This window comes from Lepidothrix coronata, unplaced genomic scaffold (assembly GCF_001604755.1).
Source record: "Lepidothrix coronata isolate B3197 unplaced genomic scaffold, Lepidothrix_coronata-1.0 Scaffold37, whole genome shotgun sequence".
NCBI classification, from domain to species: domain Eukaryota; kingdom Metazoa; phylum Chordata; class Aves; order Passeriformes; family Pipridae; genus Lepidothrix; species Lepidothrix coronata.
This window is the reverse complement of record NW_016690217.1, coordinates 6492964-6498917: the sequence shown is the minus strand read 5'-3', so window position 1 is coordinate 6498917 and position 5954 is coordinate 6492964. Positions and strand designations below refer to the sequence as shown.

General features: G+C 41.8%; 1 long non-coding RNA gene across 1 annotated transcript in view; it reads right to left on the bottom strand.

The window, feature by feature from the left end:
• Positions 1-5419: 5419 nt before the first annotated feature.
• Positions 5420-5954, bottom strand: part of LOC108496193 — a 1713-nt gene continuing 1178 nt past the window's right edge. Inside the window, exon 3 of the long non-coding RNA XR_001874385.1 lies at positions 5420-5873. This is a non-coding gene — a long non-coding RNA (uncharacterized LOC108496193). The remainder of the gene's footprint in view (positions 5874-5954) is intronic.

The window sequence follows — 5954 nt, the reverse complement described above, 5'->3', positions numbered from 1 at the left end:
TATGCAACTAATAGGGAGCAGTATTTTTCCATTCAATTTACTGGGGGAGAAAAACCAAACTTACTGGCAGTGGAAATTATGGATACTACAGACTTTCTGTTGCTAAAGATGATCTTATTGTCTTAGCACTAAGAGTTCATCAGGTTGGGAGTAGCTGGAAAGAAATGTTAAATACATGCATTCTGAGTGAGAACAAGCCAGAAGGTATAGCAGCCTCAGAAATGGGATTTAGGAAGAAGGCAGGACATGGTCTTTAAGACAGAGACAGATCAAGGAGTGTGTAATAGGGGTCACAGAATTCTTAAGGAGAAACCTATCAGTGACTGAAGGTAGATCCATCAGAGCAGACAAGATGAATGTCAGCTTAATTAGTTGGAATGGCTGTAGGTGAGGAGGGAGGCTGTGAGCAATTCACCAAAGAAACGCAATATTTCATGTAAGAGGGCAGAAGGGTGATCAGAGGACAGATGTTTGTGATCTATTTGAGACAAACAATCTGAGTCACCTCTGCCTTCCAGACAAGAAATCCTGTGCTGAATGATAAATGAACATGAGATATTAACCTACCAGTAGCAAACATTTGGACAATTCAGGAGGGAGGGTTGTTGTTGTTGCTGTTAAATGGCTACAATACGGTGGGAAGTAGTGAAAATTTGCCTTTGTCGCTAGCACAATAAGCTGAAGGAAGGAAAGTTTTGTAGGAAAATACCAATAATTGCTGGCTTCTGGCCTACCTAATATTTGTCAATCTGAACTGTATCAAGCATCAGTAAAAAGTAAACTTAATTTTAAAATTAAGTTTAAGTAAAAAAGACAATTTTAGTTGTGTTAAAAATTCTTCTTTCTTCTTCTGAAGATAATTCCATTAACAAAAAAATCTTGACCTGAAAACCCATCCAGCAGTACCATCTGAAAAGAATGGAAAACATAAAAGGACACTGGGAGGAAAAAAAGGGTTGTCATATGCCACATCCCTCTTTTGGCAGCACAGCGGAGGGGATTGCAAACAAACCAAGATCTGACATAAGGAATAGTTGCTTGTGATGAACAGATCAGTAATTGTGAGTTATTAGGGAAAACTGTGTGGTACATACTTGGCTGAATCATTGATTTCTGTTGCTGAAGGGAATCAATGTCCACAGCTCCCTCAGTCTGTGTCACCAGCAGACCTTCTTGTACTTGCCATCATTGCTGGAACTCCCAAAAATGTCAGGGACAGTCCAGACCAGGTCTGCCATTCAGTCCCTCCAAGTCTCACACTGGCATATCATGTAATGATACTGAATTTCATCAGTGAAGGGAGACCACTGTCCTGTTGCCAGGAATAAAACCATTCAAAGTAGAAATTAAGGACTCTTCAGGGATTCTTGAACGGCTCAGTTTTTTATGCTAGTCTCATTTTAAAATAGTGAGGTCAGCCTATAAGGGCAATGCGTGCAGCAGTAAAAGCATATGATGGGGTAAAAAATGCCTATCTGTCCAAAGGGTAACTTTTCTTCATTTTTCCTTTTACTAAATAAGTAACAAAATGAACCGTTTAAGTCAGCACTGTCTTCAAGTAGTGTTGCCTATACTCCAAAGTTTATTACTCCTTTAGGGAAAATTGCTACTAATATCATAACTATTTGACTATCTGGTCTTTCCCACTTGTGAGCAAAAACTGCAAGTAGAATTTTATATTTTATTTTCTGTTGTTTACTTAATCACATTCTCTTCCTCCAGTTTTAAAAGCTGATTTGTTTTTAGTGGCAAATGAGGGAGACAAGTGGTCACTTTTAGGAAATTGAAAGATCATATTTGTTGTTAAAAATGGTTTTTTAAAAGGAAAAAGTGGTATTTTCCTAAAGGATAGGTACTTGTTTCTTTTAATCTCTAGTGGAAATTTGATAGATATTATTTTATCCAGTGCAGCCAAAAAAGTAACATTTAAAGGAATATTCAGCTTACACTCCAGAGAGTGAATAATTGCTGGTTTCTGGACTACTTAATATTTGTCAATCTGAACTGTATTAAGCATCAGTAAAAAAGTAAACTTAATTTTAAAATTAAGTAAAAAAACAATTTTAATTGTGTTTAAAATTCTTCTTTCTTTTTCTAGAGATAATTCCATTTAGAAAAGCATTCATTTTTTCACAGCTGAAATACGGTGTTATGAGTCTGTTTGACAGACTCCTACTTTCCCATTGGGGATCAACTTCAGAGACAAACTGCTGCTCTCATCCACTTCACAAAATCACAAAATGTCTTATCTGAATTTTTACATGTGTGCTTAATAAGTATTTAAATCTTATAAATGTTTGTGAAGTGAATGTATTAACTTTGAAATCGTTATAGTTACAGTCTGCCTGTATTTCTCAATGCTAGTCCAGTGTTGTGGATTCTACTTCTGGGACTGAAGCTCCTCTCTTGCTTTTGGGAAACTTAGTGGAAGCCTTGGGGCAAGCCCCAAGTCAAGAGGCTTTACTGCAGTAAGAGAAGCAATGATCTTCTAAGATCACCTCTGAGTCAGAAAGTAAAGCTCTCAGGGTGACAATAGGCCATAAGAATCATAGCATTACATCTGTATGGGGAAGCAAACCTGAATACATTTTGGGTCTACATTTTCATTTTAAAAATACATAACCGCAGTATTGCTCAACATTTTAAAAAGCAATAGAGTCCAAAACATGTGTAGTGAAGTGAAGAGAAAGAAAAGGAAATATAAATTTAACTTTGATATTTCATTTGTTCCTCTGTAATAAACTCTTTTATTTGATTAGTGATTAAATCCATTACAAGTGGTGTTATGCGCTGCAGTGACTCTGGCTGAGAAAGTGAATGTATATACTGGAGTCTAGAGCTTGTTTTATAAGGAAATTATAAATATACGGAAAACCTGAGGATCCTCAAAACTACATCTAAGAATGGAGGAGCGAATAGGCAGCTCCGAGCCTTAATAAAACCTTCTGGTATCTAGCACCTAACACTTATGTCTACTGCTCTGGACAGAACAGGAAAAAAATGCATGTTACTTTTATTCATTTTGATCTTGTTCTTTTGAAATGGTCCAACAGAGAAAAGATTTTTAATTTTTTTTATTAATTGTATGTTTTCTGTTTGTCAAAATTGTATGATGGGCATTTAGGCAGAGTTGAGGACAAGTAACTGAGCATCTAAGCATTATATTTAACAACTGTCCAACATGAAGTCACAGAGGGAGACTTTTGTATGCATCTCTGTGAACTAAAAGCTAGCCCAGAAAATAATCTTGATTGCAACCATCTTTAGGCCAATGAAAGATCATTTGATTTTCAAGTATTTAGAACTTTATTTTCATTACACTTGCCTTCTGAATGTCAGTTGCTGAATACCAGATAAAACATTTTTCATGTTTCTAGATTTGTCTGAAAATTCATACAAAACAAAGTCCCATGATATTTTAGAAAGAAAAATTATTTTTTCCCATGTTTTGGCATGAGTAATCACAAGCAAAGCAGAAGAAGGACTTTGTGGGAAGCAGGGCCTAGCAGCAGAAACAAGACTCTTATTCTTCATCACAGTCACAATGGAAACAGCTTTGAATGGGTCAGTTGGCACCTGAAATACCAGTTTTCTGCAAATGTCCCAAACTTGCTGGTTTTACTCTCAGTAGCAGCAAAACTCTGCCACTGAGAGGAGCCTGTTAGGCTCAGTGAAGCTAATGTAAACTAATAAACATGCATTTCTCTTCAAGGGTTAGTCTTTCTCAGGCTTTCCGATGAAAGTGAGAGTTGGTGACCAATGAGAAGAGGGATGGCTGGTGGAAACTTACTCCTTAAGTGTTACTTCCTGAAGTAAACTTTCACCTACGGAGACCAAAATCTACAAACTGTCTCCTCTTTCTCTGGACAGTAGTAGAACCTCCTTGGGGATGTGTGGGGTAGGATAGGGAAGACCAGAGAGCACCCGCGCCAGCTGACAGAACCACTGCTTGCCCCTAACAGAGGATAAAATAAAATTCTAAAAATAAAATTTTAATACATAAATAAATAGATAAATAAAACCAAAGAACAAAAACCCCCCAAATCAAACAAACAAACAAAACCATAAAGACCACACAACCCCCAGCAAACATATGTATTTAAAAAACAAACAAACAAAACCACACATAAAAAAAGACAAATGTTCTTTTCCACACTGCAGATGATTTTTCACATCCATGTCATGGACATGTTTTTCAACTGTCCTCCTACCTCCACGCTCGCGTTCATTGTGACCCACCTCCTCGGCCTCGTTCCCCTGCATTTGCTTCAAATTTTCTCTCCTCTTCCCTTTCCTCCTCCCTTCACCCTTTCCAAATTTTTCCGGTTTTCCCTATTTTTCGCTTTGGCCCCTGGTTGCTCCACAGGGACCCACCACATTTGCCTTAAAAAGCAGGAAGTATCCTTTATTTTTCAGACTTATTCATATTTTATTTATTTTTTTTCTCTTTTCCACCTCGCCTCCGCATGCCTTGTTGTTGCTGTCACAATTTTTCCTGCCTATTCTGATATTTACCCATTTCTTGGTTCCCGAGGCAGCGGGGACGGTGGTCCAGTATGCCCGAGGGAGCGGGAGGATGCGGGGATGCACCGCATGTGAGGAGCGAGGCGCTTCCGTGCGGCGCCGCCTGGGGGCGGCAGCGCCTCATCACATCCCCCCCGTCCCTCCTCGACTCCCCCCTTCCCTCCCCGATCGCCCCGTCCCTCCTGAATCCTCCCGTTCCTACTCGATTCCCTCGTTTCTCCTCTGTTTCCTGCGTCCCTGTTCGATTCCCTCGCGTCCCTCCTGCCGCTCTCGGCCGCTCCGGGCTCGGCACCATCCCATGTGCCGACCGGCTGTGAGCGGTGGCTCCCACCGAACTGGAGGAAGGGGGCACGGAAGGGTCTCACCAAGGCTGACCCTCCCTCCCTGTCTGTCCGTCCTACCATCTGTCCGTCGGTTCAGAGGAGAGGGCACCACTCCGCTCCGCAGGTTGGTTTCTTTGTGCTTTCTCTTAATAATAATGCTAATGAAGATTATTAATAATCTTATTTATAGTGATAAGAATAACAGGTGTAATGTAATATACTATTTGAGGGTTGGGGATTTTTTAAATTATATTTGTCTCTCCGGAGGGAGAGAGGCGCGGGCATCGGTCCGTTCAGAGCAGCTTGAAAAAAACAGGTAGAAACCCTTATGTCGGATGAAAATAGGGTATTAACGCGTCCGGAAGGGGTGGGGGCGTGGAAAAGTGTTTTTTGTAGTTGTTGTTTTCCCGAGCTCTGGAGGTTTTACTCCGGTGAAGTTCGCTAGCGGGGGCGGGGCGGGCAGGGAGTCCCGCCGGTGGCAAGGAAGCGTGGGGGTCTCTCCATCATCCTCCCCTCATGTTTTCTCTGGATGGCGCCGCCTCCTGCCAAACAACATCAGAGTTTTCCCTGATCTGGAGGTGTGTCCCTGAGTCCTGCTCTCCTTCCCGTCCCAGTTTTGGGCAACCCGCCTGTGAGGAACTGATTGTTTTTTTTGGAAGTATGAGGAAAGAAGCAACGTGCTGCTGGTTGGTGCCTGGAGGGAAGCTGTCCGTGCAGAACGAGGGGGCTTCCTCACCTGGCAGGGACTGCGGCTGGGAACGCGTCCTCAACGCCTCTTTGCGTTTGGTGACCCAAGTTCTCCCTTCTGACCAACATCTGTCCCAAACAACACAGCCGCAGAGCTCAGAGCACCGCAGGTTACGGGGGTGTTTGCAGCACCACAGAGACACCTCCTTCCCTGCCCGAGTGGGGATTACAAGCTTGCTCCTACACAGTGTTGATTCCCACCTCCTGGTGGGCCCCTGGCCACAGATTCACGATCACTGGAGGCTGAACAACTCCTAAGCCCGTCGGTCTTTAGCGAGTCTAGTTTTTCATTTGGGAAAAGAAAAGAAAGAAAGGAGAAAGAAGAAAAAAGAAACGGAAATGAGAGAAGGGGAGGGGAGG